Source organism: Physella acuta, unplaced genomic scaffold, assembly GCF_028476545.2.
Source record: "Physella acuta isolate Inbredline_101_S28 unplaced genomic scaffold, ASM2847654v3 ptg000589l, whole genome shotgun sequence".
In the NCBI taxonomy this organism is placed as follows: domain Eukaryota; kingdom Metazoa; phylum Mollusca; class Gastropoda; family Physidae; genus Physella; species Physella acuta.
In genome coordinates this window covers 128,307-153,292 of record NW_026732108.1, presented here as the reverse complement: position 1 = coordinate 153,292, position 24,986 = coordinate 128,307, and positions in this window count along the sequence as shown.

Here is a 24,986-nt window from a genome sequence, read left to right as displayed (position 1 = left end):
GATTTATGCCTCATCGTCTAACTCCACTTGTACTAACAATGATGATTGTGTTTGCAATTAGTCATTAAGTCCAAGAACGGCTGAAGTTTGAATACATTAAACTATATTCCAAAAATGATATCTCAACGATCTTCCAATAGTTCTATCCCAAAGATCTTGCAAGGGTGCTATCTTAAAGATCTTCAAAGAGTGCTATCCCAAAGATCTTCTAATAAATGCTTTCTCAACTTTCTTCCAACAGTACTATCCTTAAATGAGAATTACTTGACATGTGTATACTTTCTAGAATTGCTCTTTAAATGTGTTCAACATGTAGTAACTAAGTTCTCTCTTTTAATGGGTATTGCACTGATACATTTTCCGTCATGTGCGTTTGCTTCTCAGACCTACCCCGATTACAGTAAAGAAGCCTAATAACATAAAATAACCAAGTACATTGTATTATAAACCAACCAATGTACCCATTAAATGTACAGCATCAATTATCCCATGTAATAACATCATTAATTAAACCATCTCCTAACCATTATTAATTGCATTAATTAGGTTAAAATGTTATACCCTGTATTATTAAAACTCTGCTAAAAACCTACAAAACATTGATTACATCTTGTACTAAACCATCCCTAATTACATTTTATGATATACATCACTAATTACATGTACTTTTAATATTACACGTACTAAAATAGCTAATTACATCTATTTAACATACATCATCGATTACACGATGTATTAAACATCACCAATTACACCTTATATCTATCTCACGAACTAATCTCTCCCCCGCCCCCCGCCCTCCCCACCACAATGACATTAACTCACATATCTGCTGGGGAGAATAGCCCAGCCATCACTCCAGCTCATAACGACACTCCAGTGTGAATACAGCCACACTCCACACCCCACGCGAACAAACGCCGTAGGATGCTTCGTCGTAGTGGGGCAACTGTGAATAAATGATTTACACCCGCGTAATGCGCTTTACGTCGCGATATTCCTATTTATTAGCTGGGGGTCATCAATGCTGACATTTGCTGGACGGGGGTCAACCCCACCCCATAGGGACCTGAAGAAATAAATATTGGCATTGAGAAGCTTGTGTTCCTGCTTAATCCTCAAGTTAGGGTACGTGGAAACTTTGATGGTCACTGGAATACAAGCTGCAGTAAACTCAAACACTGCAATGCAAACTACAGTAAACACAAACATTGCAATACAAAATACAGTAAACAAAAACAATGCAATACAAAATACAGTAAACTACAGTAAACACAAACACTGGAATACAAAATACAGTAAACACAAACACTGTAATACAAACTACAGTAAACACAAACATTGCAATACAAAATATAGTAAACTACAGTCAACACAAACACTGTAATACAAACTACAGTAAACACAAATACTCCAATACAAATTACAGTAAACACAAACACTGCAATACAAACTACAGTAAACACAAAAACTGCAACACAAAGTACAGTAAACACAACACTGCAATATAAACTACAGTAAACACAAAAACTGCAACACAAAGTACAGTAAACACAACACTGCAATATAAACTACAGTAAACACAAAAACTGCAACACAAAGTACAGTAAACACAACACTGCAATATAAACTACAGTAAACCCGTATACAAAATATAACGAGGGTTATTACTGTGTGGGGACATCGCTTGGATATATTCTTAAAGAAATAAGACAAGCTAAAGAATTATTTCTAGATAAAGCAAAAAAAAAAAAAACACGCTTTCTAAATTTAATTTTTTTTTGTGGCAACATTTTTTTGTGTGAATTCTGCTGATTTTTCAAAAATTTTAAATATCAGATGACTTCCGTAATATTGCTTAAATCAAACCGGAATGAGCACGACATTTTAGGTTAATTATTTTTTTTTTTTTAGCTGGAGCGTGGATCATTATATTTATTTAATGTTATAAAAATCATATATTACAATTTGCCAAAGGTTTTGCGTAGTTTCTTGTACGTCTTTTTCGATATACGCATATATATATATATATATATATATATATATAATATATATATATATATATATATATATGAAACTAAAAGCTATGTCCATCGAACAAGCATCAAACAAGCGTTATAATGGCATAATTCATTTAAACTCCTGACATGTCATTATTTTACGGTCGATATCCCATCACTGCGCTGTCGATATTACCTAGACATTACTGATCATTACTCAGTCCAATCTCGTCCCAAGGACAATGACCTTGATATTAACTGACCTGTTATGGCGAGTTGCCTTGCCTCGAGTTAATTTACGTAGGGAATTATTCGTCTAGGGCGATAATAAGGGGATGTCAGACCGTCGTTTAAATGGAGCAGTGATTATTGTCTGCCGAGAAGAATTAGATAAATTCTTTATACTTTTCTTTTAGAATAAATGTGGTTAAAATGAATATTAATTAGAATAATCAATATTGTTCCTTAATCATTAAAAAATGACAAAAGACTTATCTGTACAAAAACTTCAAGCAACTAATTAATTATAAAAGTTAAAAGAAATAAGTGTTCTATATCATTGCTTCACATTGGTTGTAACCATGATAATTTCTAGATTTAAAAAAAAAACCGTCCCCTCAGCCTACCACGCACGCCTAGAAAAAAAAATCCCCTGAATCATCATTTAGTTACACATTTGCAATTTCAGTTTCAGGTTTGTTTAATTTTTATTTTTTCTTTATATTTAGACGTTTTGTATTAGATCTATGTATAAGTAAACCATCTTAAATGAATGAAAGCAGGCTACAAGTAAGAAAGAAATATTACTATTGTAAATCTGTATCAGTCCTCACAAGCCGATGATGAAAACTGTAATACTAAAGCGAACACACAACTGACGCTGTAAATTACGTGTCTGAGGCGAAAAAAAAAAGAAAGGGAAAAAAAAAAAAAAAAAAAAAAAAAAGAAAAACCAGAAATAACGAATTAATAATCGCAAATGTCAGTATGGAAATTGCGCTAAAAATTATATAAATAAAAATTACGTACGTCAGGGGACGGCATCCTGCGGCTCGCGAGCCGCATTCTCGGCTCTTTCGATGTTAATAATAATTTTTTTTTCTAAAATTATTAAAAATATATATTATACTGTAAAAAAACACAACAATATTTAATAGGATTTTTTAAAAACTCATAACAGAACAGAGAGAATAGGTGAGGCAGAAGGTATACGGACAGACTGCGCCGTGTTGTGGACATCCCCGTGGTAACATTTCCAAGCTTACCACTGCCCAAGTGCCGACTTTTTCGAGTGTCGTTAAATGGGGAGTGTTATTAAATTTTCATTTATACTACATTTCTCTTTCTTTTAGTATGCTTTAATTTGACATGAGTGACGTAGTTTTTGTTTAGTTATTATTAGCTCCTACGTGGGTAGAGATATTCCTATAGATAAATTATTTGATTACTAATTTTATCATAGAACAGCTAGTTAAAATACGTTAATGTTTTGTGCGAACCATTTGTACGTTTGTATATGAATAAACAATATTTCAAATGTAAAGCTATTTATTTTAAATAAAAAATCAAACGTATTCACGTAATCCTAATTAAATATCCTAACATTGAAATAAACATGTGAGTGGCTCTTTTAAAACTGGAAAACTTTGTAAATTGTAACTTTTGGCTCTTCCGTCTCAAAAGGTTGCCGACCCCTGACTTAGGAGGATTGCCCTCTTACTTATTTTTTTTATACTATTAAAAAATAACATCGAATCACCATTTAATTACACATCTGCATTTTCAAATTTTAAAAATTAAATTGAAAGCAGACATTTTGTATAACTAAACCATCCTAAATGAATGAAAGTACATGTCAGAAAGAAATATTACTATTGTAAATCTGTATCAGTCCTCACAAGCCGATGATGAAAACTGTAATATTAAAGCGAACATGGCAAGACAAACTGAAGCTGTAAATTACAAGTCTAAGGAAAAAAATGTCATATAAGTAGAGATTTCCCATTACCCACAAAAAGTATTCCATGTCAACATGTTATGCGCCTTATGACTCTGTTGCTTTTCTTTCTCCATTTGTTTCTATAGCCTGTGTCCAACCAAAAACAAACTACAAGGCAGAAGTTGTTTGCTTTAGGAGTTGTCTCTCTTAGATGAGTAGCTGTCCCTAGCTATAGAGCTTCATGTACTCGGGTTTCGAACTCTGGTTGTACATTGTGGCACCATGAGATTTACCTGTCTGACCACGCCGGCACCTCTCTGAAATTCGATATCGCATGTCGAATGTTCTAGACATACCGTTCCTATATCCTATATTTTTAAAAACTACATTCCTTTTGTATTAGGCGCATCTTAAATTACAATTTAATGAACTTGAAAGTTAATTGTATCCATTTGTATTGGTTTGCATTGTTTTTTAACAACAGATGGAGGTAGGTCTCTACGCATACGTGTGTACACGAATAATGTGATGTATATACCTTTGCAATTTCTTTTCCAATTAAATTGATTCGCAGAAAGACTGTTTAAGTACATTGTGGGAATTATATAGTAATGATTAAAGATAAATAAATTATATACTAATGATTAATAAATAAACAAATTATATACTAATGATTAATAATTAAATAAATTATATACTAATGATTAATAAATAAATAAATTATATACTAATGATTCCTCCTTTGTAACTTCTTTCTTAACCACCTAACTGCTCACATAATACATTATGAGAACTATTTTATTCTGATTAGCGTCTATAAAACATATTTTCCACGTCTAAGTCTGCCATGTTTTAACGGCAATCTAATTGCTGTCAAATAGCACCGATGTAGTCACGGGCTATTACCATTTGAGTGAAGGGCCGCAACTACTCGTGTCAAGTCGTCAAGAGTAATTTCCCTTGCATGCCAGTCCTATAAGTCCCTAGACAGACAGCAGTACACTGTTTATGTCAGCGGCGAAGTTTGAAGCGTCAGAGATGATTTGGGACTGTCAAAACTTTGATGAACGTCCTTGCTGCTACTGACCAATTAGTGTACTGAAAAAAATGTGAGTCATGGGGAGGGGTGGGGAGGGAGTATAAATCTGTACATCTAAGCAATATTTGAGTTGGTAGAGTATGCAGTAATTGTGACATCAATATGTATAGAATCTTCATATCGCGTAGAATAAACCAATTACATTCACAGACAAAGAAACAATGAAGTTGATTCCCTAATTACGAAACATTTATAATGCAATGACGAAATTGGTTGTCGGCTAGTGTGCATGACAGTTGTTTGGATGTTTTGAGTTCAGACCCAGAAGTTGAATCTGTAGGACGTCCCTTAGTCTAGCCAGGTGTGTACAAGATTTAGCTTGGTCGGGTGGTAGAGCTTATCGTTGCTCTCCAAACGTCTTGAGTTCAGACTTCGGGGATACAAGGGACGAAGAGAGACAACTCCAATATTAAACAACTGCCGTCTAACAGGTTGTTCTAGAAAAGAATAAACTCAGTTTTCTAAATACGCTTGACAGACTCTCTGTTGGATGAATTTTTCCCAAGAGCAGAACATTTTAAAGGAAGTCTTTTTTATTTAAATTACAAACTTACCAGATTATCTATGCTATTTATTATAGTGTTTAGGGCCCCTGCTTAAAACAACCAAACACATCAAAGTTAAACAAAACCACGGAAAAGCCTCACCATAAAGATTATTTGTTTGATAAGAGACGCTCACCGCCTACAAAGATCTCCGCACGAAATTGTATTTACATATCTCATGCAAAAGAAAAAATAATATCGACATTTGATATTGATTATTCATCTGCTAAACGTTATTATGTTCGATGATTCTAAATCCAAATGTTTTTGTCACTTTAATCAACAATCATATGTTTGGGGAAGGGTTTTGATGTAAATCAATCCAATAAATGATTAATTAACGTCTCTTTATGGATATTGTACAAAAATGTTTTGTTTTTATTAAGTAGACTTACCTGTGTGTTGTGGTGTTTGTTAGAAGAAATGTAAATCTCGAAAGTTTTTTTATTTGCTTCCTGTCAGTCGTTCTTGTGACAGGCGTACATACATAACATTTCTCTAAAATACATACACGTTTTAGTGCGTTAAAACATTCTAGGCAAATATTTGGCTTAGGAAATGAGCTACTAAATCAGAGGTTTCGCTTTGTAGACGCAGTAGCCATCAAGGACCACTGGGCCATACAGGGGCTGTGTTTGCATGTATAGATTTGACCTGGAGATAATCGAACAACGACACTTGTAACAAAAGAACTTACTCCACGAGCGCTATACACAGGGAAGGTGTCAGAGAATTTATGAGTCTCTGTATGAATGGTTAGTGTCATCACGGCTAGAAGAATGAAGTCTTTCATCTCACCTGAGGGGGAAAAAAGGTTAGGTTTAGTACGTTGTGAGGTCGACTCGATGCCACGTAGCGGTGTAAGGACGGTACGTGCCATTATATAGAGGAACAATTGGCCGGAACATGTCGAAGGAAAAAAACAAGTCAGAGATCATGTAAATAACTCACCCAGCCAATCTAATTGTAGTTCTACCACGGCTACATTACAAGCTTCTCCTAGTTCACACTGTTGGCCTGTGGTCAAATCTTCTCGTGTATTACAATGTTGGCCTGTAGTTAAATCTTGTGAATGACTTTTCAAGAATTTCTAATTCAACTTGTTCTGTCAAATTTTCCAGATGAGTTCATTACTAATGACAATGCAAAAATATATATTTTTCAATATAACTATCTTTTAAAATGTCTCAATAAAAATTGTCTTAATGATTATTATATTCAATAACAAAAGGGAAGATATTTGGGTTAGGTATTAGATAGGGTTCGATTAGCAAGGTGATTGTTAGGTTAATTTTAATGTGAACAATAATTAACATATTTAAAGTTATGATCGGAACTTGAGAGGATTGACCACTTGATTAAGCAAGAACTTGAAATAATAGACACGAGAACACTATAAATGTTGACGCAATAATTTATTATTTTAAATTGTGGAATTATAGACTCGTTGTTGTAATATGTATGCAATAATGTGATTAAAATATATTAATTTCAATTTCAATACAGATAAAAACTCTTTAAATATAAATAGTGAAATCTCGTTAACTAAACTGTAAATTGTAATTAAAAGAAAGCATTTTTTCTCATTCTCTTTTGAAGATGATTCGACTGCTATATGTGTTGATATCGAGGTTTTTATTTGTTATCATATCAGCCCCACTTCCATTTACATTATCTATTGGCCCATTATACAAACACGTGCTGTTATCTTGTGCGGGTGTTTTCCTTGGATTAGTTGGATTAAGTTAATCTTGATAAGCGCAAAGCTGTGTGTAATTTAACCTGAGTCATGATGATATGTTCGAAGTGTAAAAAGAAGTCATGGTTAGATGATAGTGTGATAATTCAAGAGTTATAATAATTCACATTTTATGGAGGTCTTGATGTAATTTTAAATAATATACCATAGCCTACCGTTTTATAATGTAAAGAAATATATGCTTAGGGATTCGCAATTCAACTTTTGCTCACAGCTTCACTTGGCGTTAAGATGGGGGATCATCATTTTTTTTTGGGGGGGGGGGGGTGTAAGTTGGGGTTGTATATCAAGGCGTAATTTTACATTTAAAATAGTACGTATAAATTGAGTTACTTTTATTTCAAATCCAAAGTAACACAGTTTGGCGTGTTTGGGGGAGGGGCAAGGGGTGGGGGGCGTGGAGGGTGTGGTGAGTGTGGTTAGTACTAAAGTTTTCTAATATGGGGAGTGCATGGTTGCGTGAAATTTGTTTTAACATTTCTCTGTTGTATAACTTGGGTACCAAGGTCAAGACTTTCTATTGTCATATTTTTGTATTACGCTGAAAATTTAAAATGTTTTGTTCATCCCAATTTACGTTAGAATCCGGAGAAAACTGCTCCTTTTTTCAGCAAATTCCCCAGTGATTATCTAATGATTAAATTAGCTGTCGTAATCTAAGTGTACTGACCGCACACAAAGATGAATCTGTAGACCCCGTGGAATTAATGAACAATTTCAATCGACTAAGGCTGATACAATACTGCAGTGTTTGAAAACCTTTTCGCACGCAACTCATTTTCTTACATTAACGGAATAACCCGACCAACTCACAACGCTAAAGAGGCTGACTCCCAAAACGAACCCAGCTGACTAAAATAACCCCGTGACTCCTAATATGACTCCGGACATGACTGGGGAAACAATTTATGTTTAAACCCAGATTTATGTTCGCGGGTGCTCTAAGTGGTCCGCGCCAATTTAGCTGACGGTTGAGTTCAGTGAGTAAAGACTCATTTATCCTAGCAATACTTTCACATTTATTGGTAAATCAAAACATGAAACAGATCGGGCTGATAGATATTGCTCTAGCTACGTGTGATGGGGGGGGGGGGCTTTGAACTAAGTTCACACATTTGAAAATGACTTACACATTCTAGAAAACTTTTTTTTTCTTCCGTTTTAATTGATTTGACTAATTATACACGTAGCAATTATCTTCTTTAACATAAACGTTAAAGTCTATACTTTTTAAGACTTCAGCTTTTACCATAAAACATTTTAGGCTGTATTCAACTTCGACTGATAGACTTCACTAAAGATCTACATAATTCAACTTCAAGTAGAGAGCTACAGATACACTCATCAAGTAGTATGTGTATCAGTCTGGTGCCCGAACTTCAGTGCTTCAGGCACCATCATCTACCACCAAATATAAAAAACAACATTCCTCAGATAGCTAGTTAAACGTTTAAAGGCTTCCAGAGGCGTAGCGCCCCGTCCCGGCGCCCGTGGACAAACTTTCAATTTGCCCCCCCCCCCCCCCATATATTTTTTATATTTATAATTCGCAATAGCAGCTAAAACGTGCTTATTTTGGCGCCCCTAGGATCGGCGCCTGGGGACATATGTACCCCCCGCCTTCCCGTTATACGCCTCTGGAGGCTTATCTCCTACCGCTATATTCGCTTAGGTCATCATGTCGCCTGTCCAGTGACATAGGCCACTATCAAAAGTTTCCCAGGCATCTCTGTCCTGGGCTAGTCTCCCCCACCGTCCCCAACCGTCCAATCATGTCTTCTCCCAGCTCTCGTCTCTAGGTCTTCCTCGGTCAGACCCTTCCTTTGACATGTGGGATCTAAGACTACCCCACTACCCCTTCCTCCCGGTTTAAAAATGTAAGCACAAGTTTAGGACACGATACGGTGTATTATTTATTTTCTAGATTTCTTCACTGTATTTGTGCGACAGCAGTAGTTTATTTAATTACATGAATCTTGCTCAAAGATGTTTACCAATTATTCATTTAAAAAAAACAAAACATCAATGACTTTACATTAAATAAACTACTGATTATTATTTTCTCGTTTAAATGGGGGTGACCGAATATATTTCATCATCTCCCAAAGTAAATAAACATGTATGCCTACCCCACATCTTTAGAGGGCGACGCATGAAACATCAGATCTTAAATGATATTTATTTTCAAACAGGCCAATCCAGCATCACCCCACCTCCTGCCCGCCCCGTAACACCCCTCACTCATCTTTCTCCCAATAAGATTAATCCGACAATTTAATAATAATATATTATTGCTAGATAATCGAGTACTCAGATCACGATTCGGTCCGATCCATCATCCAGTAGAGTGATTGAAAAAGCTGCACATCTTCCGTCTCTACCGCGCCCCGCGTACCACCGGGGAATTTCCATTAAAATCTGGTCGGATAGAAATAACATCGACCTCGATTTTTTCCACATTTGGAGCCTCTTTTTATCTGATAAACGACCTTGAATCTTACATTTACTCACCGTTTACACCGCCGTGACGCGGGTATCACGTGATGTTGAACAAGACGTGTCAATCCATCACAAAACTGTGACAGATTTTGAATTAAGATGTTGAAGCGGTACAAACGACGTGGACGTGGAGAGAGAATAGATGGACGGGAAAGATATCTGTCTGCCCTGTATCTGAGATCTGCTGGGTATTATTTCGGCTCACCCAGACATCAAATAGAATCTTGGCTCTAATAAATTTAACAAAGAGACAATGTAGTATCGCAACTAAGCTTTGATTCTAAAGCCCAAGTTAAGATTAGAGCGAACAGTAGATTCAAATATCAAATTAGGTTGTGGTTAAATATAATGATTACAATTCTGTTTACAATTAAAAAAAAAACAATCATAGTATTATTAAAAACAGGTATTTGATTAATTACCCAACAAACATACTGTAAATCTAATTTGTATCATCAAAGCTTTAAAAAAATATTCGAAACATGTTACATATAAAATAACGATTTAATCTCTATAATGGCAGCTATTAAGGGACAACCAGGCCTAGCGGTAGAGCACTAGAATGCCAACCCGAATGTCTCGAGTTCAAATCAGTACAACGTCTTTGAGTCTACCCAGCATTGGGTACCTAACTCACGCTAAGAAAAATAAAGGCGGCTGGCATGGTGCTTACAGCACTATTCCTTCATATGCTGAGGCCACAGAAACAAGTAAACTCTACTTCACTTGTCCCATGGACCGCCAGGAAAAGGGAATTTTTAGATAAGAATACAATGAACTAGGATTCACAATACTTTACTTGATCATCTTAACTTACTATCAGCAGCGTGTATGATTTAAAAAAAATTGTCTTATACTAATTAGCAAGCAATGTGTTGATAAAGATGGTGGTGTGAAGCGCTTATCAAACTTAAGAGGAACAGCGCCTAATTATATTAGTCCGGCCGTCATTAAGACTCTGGGCTGTAGACTGGTGCACGGAACAGAAGGGTTTGTAAAGGTCTAGAGAAATTTTATTAAACGTAGACATGTTTTACCTCATAGATGCCATCTTTTTCGGACAGGGGCTTTGATACGACACTCCCTAACCCCAGTTCCGACACTCCTTACCCAGAATTCCGACACTCCCTATCCAGAATTCCGACACTCCCTACCCACAGTTCCGACTCTTTATACCCACAATTCCGACACTCCAAACACACAATTCCGAAACTCCCTACCCACAATTCCGACAGTCCCTACCCACAATTCCGACACCTCCGACATATTTTCGCTACTTTTCCCTTACTCTTTTGACTCCCCCCCCCCCACCGAAGTCCCGTACACTTCCGCCTCATGACGTCACTCACCCCCTCAACTGTTTACACTTTACCTCCACTATTAACCGAAATAAATTCTTTGAAAACAAAACCCTCTAATCCAGCGCCACTACATCCTTGAAAATCACACCCCCCTTATTTCACCAACGTAACGATTTGAACTTTAACTCCACTAATAACCGCCATACTTTCTCCCACACCCTTTAATCGCCCCGCTATGTTGAGACCACCCCTACCCCTTCACCCCCATCCGCTCCCCTCTCCTACATTGAACAGACCTCGACCGGAATAGAACAGATAAACGACCTCTTAACTTCAAATTATTTCTTTTCCACGGATGTACTTTAAAACACGTGATCAAAACACGGCTGACCTTGCTAGACCGTCCTTCAGTGTTTCATTCAGGAAGTCTCTTCGGGAGCAAGTCTACACCCCCCCCCCCCCCTCAAGGAAAATAAATACTGTTAGTTTATACAGAAAATATTTACTTTAACCTGCGTCAGTCCCGCTCCCCGGAAATTGAAGTATTTTAATTCGCAACCCCCTGAAAGTTTCAAACGTTCGCTTGGAGAAAAATGTCTGAAAGAAACGCTGGCGCATCATGGTACTTTAACACTAGGAAAAAAATACTGATCTTACTAAATGTAGATAAATAAATAACAGACCTATCATTTAGAACAATGCTTGATGAAGTGGGCCTACAATAACTATTTGTGACTAACGTTTAAATTAATGTTATACTTTTACGCTTCTTTTTTTTTTTTACTTCTCCCCCTATTGTTTAGACTAAGCTTAGCTTTAGCAACAACAAACACTTAAATACATTTTAAGATGATTTTCATAGTGTTTCTAAAAAAACAATTTGTAAAACTTTCGAGGCTTGATTGGTTCATTAGGCCTGTGTTTAATTAGCCACATATTTTTAATTAAACACAGACGTCAATTGTTTTAGTTAATTTAATGAAGGAACAACACATATGTCTTCGATATCTGAAAACTACCTCAACAAAATGATTCACGAAAACTGATGTATTATTACATGTCATTTAAATGTCATCTTTGATGGTTGTGCATGTGTAGGGTTGAAATGTCATCTTTAGTAAACGTCGTTGTATGACTAAAATTTTACAATTGTTTTAACGTCAGTAATCAATGTAAGAATTAAATGCTATATATAGTCTCTGATAATTATATGACACTGTGTCATTGCAATGTCATGTAGCCTCTAAATGACACCCACGACTGTAACATTGAAATGTCATGTAGCCTCTAAATGACACCCACAACTGTAACATTGAAATATCAGATATCACCTAACCATCACCAACCAGTATCAGATTGACATGTACATCTAAATGTCACCCCCTGTAAGATCGAAATGTCACACGTAACCGTATGATTGAAATGTCAGTCAAAATGTCACATATACGTATGAATGAAATCCCAATCACAGTATCAAATATAACACATGATATAGACGTCTCGCTATGCGACTACTCCGACGTTGTCGGTGCAATAGTTCCCACGTCTCCAGCCCCCCCCCCCACGTGATACAATAACCCCCCCCCCCGACACGACGTGGGACGACAAGTTTTAGCGGGACATCACGACATGCCCCAGAAGTCGATAAATGATCGATACTCTTCCATTTTTCCGATAAATCTTTACGAATCGATACTGTCCGTTTAGTGTAATTCTATGTTTTTGACTGCGCGGGTGTTCCACGGACAAAACACCACCCGTGAATGGCCTGTCGAATTCTAATCATGGGCTTTATACCAACAAATGCACATCATAATTGGAATGAAATATCGCTAAAGTGCGAAATGAATTTTTACCGTACCATTCAATCCCGCACCGCTTTAGGCGCATTCATCACTATCGGCTAACACTTGGGATAAAAAAATGTGGGAATAGATTTATTGATTTATCTGTAAAGATTTCTGCAAGTATTGCAGTACCTTGCTTCGTGTTACACCATTTTTAACTGAAATCTTTGAGTAGACGATTTAATTTTCACATTTAAGACAATTTAAAGTGCTCTTTGATATTTCTTCAGGTCGTATTCGATACGTTTTTTAATTAGCCTCCCTGCTAAATCTGGACGATACAGGCGTGGTCGGTCGATAACGCAATGAATTGCATAACCAAACGTCCTAGGCTCGCCCACATGTGGAGGATATTTGACTCATGTTAAGGAAAATAAAAGCATATAGACAGAGAAATCACTACATATATCAAGCTCACAAGTTCGTGAGAACTCTACACCATATGCCATATTGACCTACAATTCCTACATACCTTACCATAACAGTAAAAGCAACACAAATACTAGCCCTAGATAGTCCACTGCACACTAACCCTAACACTAACAATGACATCGCTGATGAAAGCTCATACCTATAACTTTAACCCAAACCATTAACTTTATTTAAACCTTATTGCCACCCACGATATAAACAAAATTACATATATTGATTTTCTACTGTATTCCTCTGGCAAAGTGTTGCATTACTTTTTTTATTTAGTACAAAAATGCTTAGGTAGAACTTAATAAAAAGCCAGCCATTATTATTAATGTAAAGTAAACAATACATAATTCAAAGAAAGAGTGAATTTTATTACGGTACAAGTATTTGTCAAAAGGAAATCGATAGTTAGCTAGCATTAATCGAAGAGTACTCATGATTAATAGAAAACACTACATTGTTGTTGTTGTCGTCTTGGTGTGGCACATGCGGCCGTCGACTAGCTAAACTACACTCGTTTTTTTTTTAGAAAGGTAACGTACCTTCACTTTGATGTGTATACGTCTTCTAGTCAATCTTGTAACCAGTACATATAATTGTTATGATTCCTTGTCAATTATGTCTTATCCAGATTCCTCTATGTCAATGACTACATGTCGAGAGATACCATGTCGATTGTCTAGACCTCACATGTCAATTTCAACGTGTCTAGACCTCAGATGTCAATGTCCACTTGTCTAGATCACCCACCCCATTCTGCACGCACCACCCACCCCTTCAACAAATTTATATGAGTCAAAAACACCCCCATTATAGTTGTACAACCGTCTAGAAAACACAACAACACCCACAAGGAAATAAACTAAACATTGTGTTTAAATTCTACCTACTTCAGGGGACACAACTCTCACTTTTATTACACATCTGACGGTAATTGCCTTCCTTTCTTTTGACCCTTACAATCTAAAAATATCACGTAAAATAAGACAGAAAAAAGAACTGAAGTAAGTTTCACCCCACGGAACACAATTACCCTGAAACCAGGCACCCCACAGTCCCGGGGGGCAGGAAATGACCACTGCGACGCATCCGTTGAAAGCATCGTGTCTGCAGCTTCTATCAGACGTCCCCCTCCACGGAGAATCCTCTGCTGTCTATTAGGGCTAGAAGGGAAAAACAATTTATTCTGGTTGGTGGTTATGAAACATGAAGGCTAATTAGGTATAGATTATTGGTCTTGTGGGTAATTTCAAAGCAGAGGGGGAGGGGGAGTAGACATTAAAGCACAACGCACAACAACATTTCTTCTCCTCATAGAGATCTTCAACCATGGGAGACATATCGTTTTCTATACAACAAATGCGAATTGTAATTAAAAGGCTAAATAACGTAGATTGATAACAAGATAATGTAATGCTTTTAATTGTTTAAGGTTCTAAAGACAGCACTGAAAATAAAAGTTATTCATATCTTCTTCGTTCTTAATATTTAGTGTTGGAAGGGATCGAGCCTTATATGTCAGACGGTTTGAACTCGAGACTTTTTTCGAATTTATTAACCATGAGCTTTTGCCGACTCGACAACGCCTCCATCACAATTAAAGATACGTGTCAACTGGTTATACGCCATTGAGGTCATAATATAAAATGACGGTCATTTTCAAACTTGAATATCATCAGGGTACTCTATCACCCGTAACGTGGATAAATACGCCAAGAAGATTGGATACACCTGGGGACAGTTGGAGAGACAAGCCTATGACAGAGACGTCTGGAAAGCTCTTGTCAGCGGCCTATGTCCCAGGAGGGGCGACAGGCAAACCTAACCTAACCTAACTCTATAACCAGAATCCTAGTCACATCACGGGTAATTAAAACTAACTGGTTTTCTCCCCGTCCTAATAGAGTTATACTACGTACATGGATGAGACAAATATTATTGTACAATGATTGACCAACATAGAGAAAAAACGTGCAGTTGTGATGACGTACAAAGCTTCCTTTGAATAGAACTTGCGGAGAGAAATTCTGTCTTAACATGCAAATGTTATCACCGTTACCCCCCCCCCCCCCCCCCCCCCTTCCATTCTATCGAAAACATTTGAACACAAATCTGCTGTAGGCACCACAGACGGTGCTGAGCGACTTTGAATCACATTTGACCTTAACATCAGTGGTTTAAAGGTTAAAGGTCACGTCAGTGACGTCATCAAAGAGAGATAGGGAAGGGACGATTGTCATTGCTTCAAATACAACTCGTCCATAATATAAGCTTTCAGAGTATATATATATATATATATATATATATATATATATATATATATATATATATATATATATATATATATATATATATATATATATATATATATATATACACACATCTTTATGCCATCGGTATATGAAAAAAAAGTGAGTTAAGTACCGATAAGAGGTGGGTGGACTTAGAGACGTCCTACGTATACTGACATGACCCCAGATTCGAACTCGAGACTTGCGGGTCAGCAGTCTAGTGCTCTACCACTAGGCCACACCATCCTTATATATAATGAATATACATGCATAATTAATACGTTCCAGTTCAAAGACGGCCCAGTTAAGGTACTGCTGGATCACTTCCAGACCATTCTCCCAGACTACACAATGGCACCATTTAACTAGATTACACTTTCTGCCTTGACACTAGAACCGCTACTACAATATGATTAAAATGTAGATGATCCCCTCCCTAACCCCACCCCACCCCCTACCTCACTCTGACCTCAGCAAGACCAATGCCAGGACAAGATCCAAGTGTTTGGCACTGCGGCGTTTAACCTTCTCGTTGATGTGCTCACGTCGAACGTGCACAATGAATAAATACTCAGTTGTTTTTATACTCTACATTGTGTAGGTGTAGATATATCTTCATTGTGTAGGTGTAGATCTATCTACATTGTGTAGGTGTAGATCTCTCTACATTGTGTAGGTGTAGATCTATCTACATTGTGTAGGTGTAGATCTAACTAAATTGTGTAGGTGTAGATCTAACTACATTGTGTAGGTGTAGATCTATCTACATTGTGTAGGTGTAGATCTAACTAAATTGTGTAGGTGTAGATCTAACTACATTGTGTAGGTGTAGATCTATCTACATTGTGTAGGTGTAGATCTATCCACGTTGTGTAGGTGTAGATCTATCAACATGACAGTTAAGTCAGCAGTGTTACAAATCAGTCGTTCAGGGTCTGGTAAAAGCAAATCTGTTGCTCTTAATTGTTAGAAATCTAAGGTCCGAGTGTGTTCAAAATATGACGTGCAATGATAGCTAAAAGTATGACGTCTAGGTCTTGTTAAAAACTTGACATGTATGTTTGTAAAAGTATAAGCTACAGTATTTGTAAGTCTTATGTGTATGATTGTCGATGTATATAATGCCCATTGTTCGTTAGAATTCCGACGCTCAGAATGATAATCTTACCTTATCAGCTAAATATAGAATCATGAAAAGGACGTAGCAATTGTGGGTACTTGGGTACATAGACAGTGTGGGTACTTGGGGACATAGACAGTGTGGGTACTTGGGGATGTAGTGTGGGTAACTCGGGTCGTAGACAGTGTGGGTACCCGGGGACGTAGACAGTTTGGGTACTTAACGTAAAACCAGCCCTAAAAGATTTTCTAAACTTGCCTCATTGAATCTTCATGTAAAATCGCTGGGCCAAATACAAATCCCGTAAATCATTTAAATACTCGTTTATCACATCAATCATTAACATTCATTCTTAAACAAGTTTATTGTGTCCTTTTGTATGGAGCTTTTACTAGAAGAAATTCATTTAGTTTCTTTTATTTCGAAACATTCGTGGGAATAATATTATTAATCTTTGTCATGTTTCGTAAATATTTATTTTTATCTGAAATAAAAGTGTTTTTTTTTCTGTCAGATGTAGCACGAGACAATATTTTGTTTAGACTGGGTTGTTAGTCTGTGGCGTTTGTCTTTATCATCGCTTCCTGATGTTTATCCAGTGTCCAATTATTTTATGCCCGGTATTAAGATTTTAATTAAGAATTAGTGAATGGTGTTTTATTGAATGTTTGTTTGGATGAACTAAAATTATTCTTGTCTGAAATAACATTTTGCGAAATGTCTGTGGATATGTAAACATCAAAACAAAATGGTATCGATACTTATGTCGTGTGAACGATTGCGATCTGACAAGATAGCACTGATCGAACTGCAATATGGTAGCAACAACAATGTAGCTACATGGTAGCAATAACATATGTAGCTACATGGTGGTGATGGTCGTATCGCTACCTTATACCATCACGTTAGTTTGTTGTGGGGGATGACTATATACTTGCAGCTACGTATTATAAAGCACTTTTCACTAGGGTTCGCAAATTACTATATTAATACACTGTAGGAAATGCACAATGCCACGACTGTTAGTACAGTAAGATGTGCCGATTAGCTGGTGAAACTGTATTCAGTAAATGTTCTTGGTTTCAGTGCATTTCTTACCCGTCTATATTCTAGAAGTTTGCAAGGTTTGGAGAGTAGGGTAGTAACAATTGTAGGACAACAAACTTATTTAGAGAGATTGAAAGGTTATTTGTCTCGTGTAGGAATTCATTGATCTAGTATAATAAATTTCTTGCCAAAAATCATATGCAAAACAACTCAATCGATCATATAACTTCTGCACCATGATCCAACGATACATTAAAGATTGCTTTAGTCAACACTATGTTTATTCATTTTCTTGCCTCGAAACTTTATTTATGGCAATGACTTTGCCAAATGCAAATAACAACACAATTATGCAAGGCTAATTTGAATGTATCTTATTTATGATTTCTGTGTTTCACAAAAGCACAGAGGCATCCAGGCGTGGTACCATTGCTCAATGAATCCTCTCTTGAATGTAAACAACCCGCGCTAGCGTGTTGAACATCGCTCACGTGACCTCCGCTAAATGTAAACACAAAGGCGTCACCTCCATGAAAAATTCATCCCGTCTGTTGATCAACTCTTCCCCGAAATTTAAGCCTGACCTCCTATCCGAGCATCCGTTGATTCGGTTATCACGTGGGATGTTGAAGTCAACCATTACAGCCATGCAGCGGTAGGGTAAAAACTTGGCGTCCCTCCACGGTGCTAGACAAATGGAATCTAGTTATGCCAGGGGAGGTAAACATTTGGGTGTCCGCCTCAACATTCTATTGGGTGGGACACATTCAAGTTCCAAGCTTGGCTAAAACATCAAAACACGGGGCATTCATAGAACCTGAGTTGGACAAAACATGGGACATTCATAGACCCTGAGTTGGACAAAACATGGGACATTCATAGAACCTGAGTTGGACAAAACATGGGACATTCATAGAACCTGAGTTGGACAAAACATGGGACATTCATAGAACCTGAGTTGGACAAAACATGGGACATCAGTACTTCCAGAAATTTACAAAACAGGTGACATTCTAAATTCTCACAGTCGGACAAAACATTGAATATTTGCAGTCCAATAGTCGGACAATACATGTAAATTTGATGGATCAAGAAGTCCACAAAACACGAGACATTCAAATTTCCAAACTGGGCCCACACACGCCTCTATTTGATTAAACTTGGCATACGACAAATATTCATCATGCATTCTCTGTTACTGTATTCTTTTGTCTGGGATAGGTAAAAATATTTGTTTTTTGTGTGGCTCCATAGAAAGTAAATTTACATATCTGAAGCTTGGATATTTAAATTAGCCAGATATTACTTTATGATTAGATATATGTACCTATTTATGCAATTTAAATTTCATTTTGAAGTATTTTTTATCGAAATGATTCGATTCAGAACCTTGGCAAGGCACCCAAACAGACGGATAGAGGAATAAAAATGTACTTTTTTTTAAAAAAAAGGCAAAAAGTGATTGCGAGTGTTGAAGGAAATTGAAGAGCGTGTTTCGAACTCTTTCACTTCGCAGCTCAAAGAACTTCAAGACCCGAAACTTTCAATTGATTTCTTCGTCTCTTTGATGACACTGCCTCTCAGTGTCCTGTTGACGCCTCCCCACCCCCTCTCCCATCCCCGGGGGTAAAAAAAAATGTCTTGTTGACACGAACCCACTTCTTTGACATTTAGTTACTAGACGCGCCCCTTGCAAACACAATAGATTTTCTTCTTCAAATAAATTCAGCACTGGTTTAAGGCTGTTATTTACCTGTCTTACACCTGTGCCCATCCTCTATTGTGTGGGGCCAAGTCTCGATCAGTTCATCTGTATTGATCTCACTGATTGATCGATTGATCTAGTTTATTTTCTTTACATTCGATCGTGCTAAACCAATATTAAACTAGCGTAAGACGGCCACTTTTGTTTACTGACCCCTAGGGCATCTTGGCATATATATATATATATATATATATATATATATATATATATATATATATATATATATATATATATATATAACATGGGTATGTATTTTAACGAAATCTGCTTAAAACGAAATAGTCTAGCTAGTTTGTTTAAATGTTGTGTTGATGAAGTTCACAATTGTTTTTGTTGATGTGTTGATGTTTAGATCTACGCCACAAGATTTTTTGATAATTAGCTCTACGCTTCAAGATGTATTGATGTTTTGTTCTACGCTTCAAGATGTATTGATGTTTTGTTCTACGCTTCAAGATGTATTGATGTTTTGTTCTACGCTACAAGATGTATTGATGTTTAGTTCTACGCTACAAGATTTCTTGATGTTTCGATCTACGCTACAAGATTTCTTGATGTTTCGATCTACGCTACAAGATTTCTTGATGTTTTGCTCCAAGAAACAACATATTGTTGTACTCTTTATTCCTATGCCACGGTATACAAACCTTGTTTTCAAGGCCAGCTAACGGCTAATTAGATGTTCCGTGACAAGATTCTTAAAATACCTCCGGGAATTCCCCTTGACTAGAGTCGTAAAGAACGGTTACTCTATCCACAAAAGTCTTGGGACAGTCACGGTTAAACTGGAAAAAATCCTGTTGAACTGAAGTTTAAAAAAAAAAAAATGATGACAGTCTAATCTCACGATACTGCGTTTGTTTAGAAGTGTCAATAAATATAAATTATTTACATATATATACTTGAAAGAATGTAAGAGAAAGCATTATTTAAATAACCAATAAATAATTATTTGAAAAGTCATGGTATATAAAAGTATACCTTTTACTCACATATCAATAACATTAAATCCAAACATTGTTTATTGTTGGGGGTTAACATTTCTGTAATAAGTATATTATAAAATATAAACCCCATGGAAGAAATTATTTTATTTATTATTTGAGTCACACAGCATCAAATTACCAGTCAATAAATCAGTTTAACGATTAGTTTCTCAAACTGAAATTATGTTTTTAAACTTTTATAAATCGACCATTGTGAATGGCTAAAATGACATGTCAGAAAGATGTAGTATAAATTGTGCATTTATATCAATCATCACAAGCCGATGATAAAAACTGTATTATTAAATCAAAACAAAGAGGCAAGGTAAATAAACCCTGTAAATTACGTCTGATAAATATCGAAGAAAAAAACCTTATACACAAGAAACTATACGTATATTTCAATCTCGTTCAGGTTTTTATCACGCCAGGAAAAAACTCTACCCAACGATGGCATCAGCTGAATAGCCGGGAGGTGAATGAAAAGATATCGTCATTACCGGCTGGTCTAGGCTTCAAAGGTCGCTGACATCGGGGGTATGTTTCAATCAGGGGTCATCAACTCGTGCAGGGGTCATGAATATGTTGTCAGGGTCATTAGACCCGTGTCTGTATTTTGGGAAGTGACCCGTGTTTACAATCACCATTATGGTCTATAGAATATGATACATCTCATTTTTAGAGTGTCGCGTCTTCATGCTTGTGACCCTGATATACAGAGTGAAAATGTTTTATATCTCTACTTCGCGGAGTGAAGTGTTTTAACAACGTTCTCACTGCTCTATAGATATGCAATATTATGTATTTACTTCGCGGAGCAATGCATGCACGCAGGCTTGCTTTTGATCCCAAACGCACATTATATCGTGTCGACTGTGTTAGCAGTATTATAACACGAACCGATTTTTTTTTCTTTTGCTCACTCTAGAAGTCAGCAAACTGACCAATGGTAAAAAATGAACAATGCTACAAACTGACGACTACTTCTCACAGACAAATGGTTCACACCATAAAGTGAAGGCGAATGCTTGCCTCCACAAAGGCTTTGATGCCTCGGGTGCTAAAGTGTTAATATTAAACAGATGGTTTTAACCCTTTCACGACCACGGCTGAGGCGGAGGATAATGCAATACGGCACACGGAGGTATTTGGGTTAACCTAATTTGGGTGTCCCTGGATTTACTCCTCGGGTTGACCCACACGGGTCGCAGGTTGAGTTAGACACCTCTGACGCTGCGCATCGATTCGAAATTTACACCTTCGTGATTTATTTTTTTTTTTGTAGTCCTTTATTTTCGCGTGAGGGAATTTGTGTAAAAGCGATGTAACATATACCACTTGTAAAATACGCTCACGTCAAGACTTATGCTCTCCGTGTGGTGTGGGAGGGGTAAACAAGACAATACAACTATGATAAAGTGGATGCATGTAGTTAAAAATTGTGTACAAAGCAACTCAGATCTTTTAAGGACTGAATAAAGTATCAGAATTTCAAGTATGAGTAAAGCAGGTGTCAAAAAAATTGAAAAATAAATGATTTCTGATTATAATTATTTAAGCCTCACATAACTCACTACTAATGTACTGCTATCACACAAGAACAGAATGTCACTTTACTCCAACTACGTGAGACTGTGTTATGGCTGTCGTCCAATATAGGAACGTACACTTACATTTTTACATTTTTTTTTATTTACATATTTAATTTTTGTATCTCTTCAAAAAACTTTTTTTATTTTAAAATGTAAGTAAACTTCAATGTTTAAAAAATTCAGCCAATGTCAATACTCCATAATTCCAACGTGTAGTGTCTATTTTTACCTAATTTGTACCGTATTTGCGACCAAGTCTAATTGATTTCCCTTTCCCAAAAGACACTGTTCTAGTAACTATCTTCTATTCTCGCTCTCAAAGAACTGTGGAAAGAATTCTTCCAAGAAAATCTGCTAGACAGACATCAACTAGTGAGTAGACGTATAATTTTGGGCTATTTTTAGCCTCACCAAGTCGTCAGCTCGTGGTAACCGGACAACCATTTTAACCAGGAATCCGTCAGATTTTTTAAAGTTTTTATTTTATTCCAGCGACCCAGACGCATCATTTTCCGAGGTGAAATAGCCGACAAAAACAGGTGTTGAAATTTAAATTTTCTAAAAATAACAACATATTTTAAAAATGTATTTCTTGTGAATTTTTCCTGATGGTATTCTAAAAACATTTAACGCACCCAATTCAACGTCTCTTTGATCTGTAAGTAACCAATTAACTAAGTTATTTAAAACATAATCAGGTATAAATTTAATCCGGGTTCAAGTCAGTAGAATGTCACTGAGTCCACCCAGCTCTGAAAGTAAAGGCGGCTGGACATAGTGCTGACCACACGATTCCTTCACATGCCGCGGTCACAGAAACAAGTGGACTCTACCACGTGATCTTTACTTGTTCGACAGACCCGAGTACATGGTTAGGGTTTATGTTAGCCTGTCGCTCCCCTCCCCCCCTCCCCCTGAGACATATGTTTTTTGTTAGCTTGTCAAATTTTAAATCACCTTCTGAAAGACAATTTAGATGATTTAAACTAGATTCTGAAAGCTTATATTACATACAAAGTGAAAGAGATTTAACGTACCATATTGAAATCTATTTAGCGTACCCTATTGAAATCTATTTAGCGTACCCTATTTAAATCTATTTAGCGTACCCTATGAAATAGATTGATCGTACCCTATTGAAATAGATTTAACGTACCCTATTGAAATAGATTTAATGTACAATATGGAAATAGATTTAACGTACCCTATTGAAATAGATTTAACGTACCCTATTAAAATAGACTTAACTTACCCTATTGAAATAGATTTAACGTACCCTATTGAAATAGATTTAACGTACCTATTGAAATAGATTTAACGTACCCTATTGAAATAGATTTAACGTACCCTATTGAAAACGCTGACAGTAATGGAGGACCACGGCCATCACGTGATATTGAATGTCGGCATGACCAGCCAGTCAAAACAATGGAAATGTGAGTAGGGTGGGGCGTGGGGTGGGGGTGGGGTGGGGTGGGGTGTGGGGTGGTGTTAGGTTTTGATGAATGTTGTTCAAATAGTTGTTTTGTCTTGGTGGGGATACAGTCATCAAGAGAAAACGGGCGATTACATTTCAGAACGAGATGGGGGTGGGCAGGATGCCAGGAGCCCGGCTACAAATTCAAACATACAGGACGGTGTACGGTGGGGATTGGGTGAGGGTGGGGTTGGTGTACGGTGGGGATGGGGTGGGGGTGGCTGCGTGTGATATAGAACAGCACCTCTATGGCCCGATGATTGCAAGTGGCATTCAGGCTGTTGAGGGTTCGTGTATCCTGTAATTCTTGTCAGTTTGATGGCCAGTACAAAAGTTAGATCTGGAGTCAGGTGATAATGAACACGGCTCAACAATTGCTCACAACAGAGCACTCACCTAATCTACATACATGAAACAATGAATGTATGTCTGTGTTTCTGTCTTTTATGCATTACTACACCGTTCATTCGATGGTACTAAAACTTTGGAAAGTCTTTGAATAGTATAACCCTGGGGAGTTTCAGCGATACCAAAAATAATAGGAGAGCAGCGCCTAGGAATTAGGGTGTCGTTAGGCGACCATCTTAGCACATTGAAATCGTTGATTAGATATCCTGCAATGAGAGTCAGGTGTTTCAGGTGTGTCAGGTGTGTCAGGTGTGCTACTTGATTTAAAGTCACACAGTACCGGGCGCGTCCCCCGGTGTTCCGGCAGTCGGTTGACCCGGAACACACTAGACTACCTGGTGAGCTATATGGCGCTTACTTTCGTTTTTAAAAGCACTCTACAATAGAGATATGGTGGTACAGTACATTCGATGACTAAACCGAACCAGGGGACGCATCCGGCGCCCGTAAGGTAGTGTGACCGGTGGCTACCGAGAGCGTCCCACGATCACATATAGACGGTCGCCGAGGTTTATAATGAGGAAGAACAGGTTTATACAGCACGACTAGTGGCGTTTAGACGGTGGTGGGGACAAACTCACAAACAAACAAACAAACTTACTATACCCGGGGTCCTAACTTAGCCTTAAAGATCTATATATATATAATTCTCTTCTGGGAGCCGTTAGAAAACAAGCTGCAAGCGCCTCCTTGCAGTCCCCTCTCTTTCCCTCTATCACTATCACTACCACCCCAACCCCACCCCCACATGGTCTGGTGAGTTGTGGTCACGCTAAATTAAATGTTTACAAATCGTAGAGCGGGTTTAGTGACGGCTATTAGGGGCAGATAATTTAGTTTGAAACGATTTTAAACTTTCAGGAGGTAACTAAGAGGAGGCTGCTTTCACGG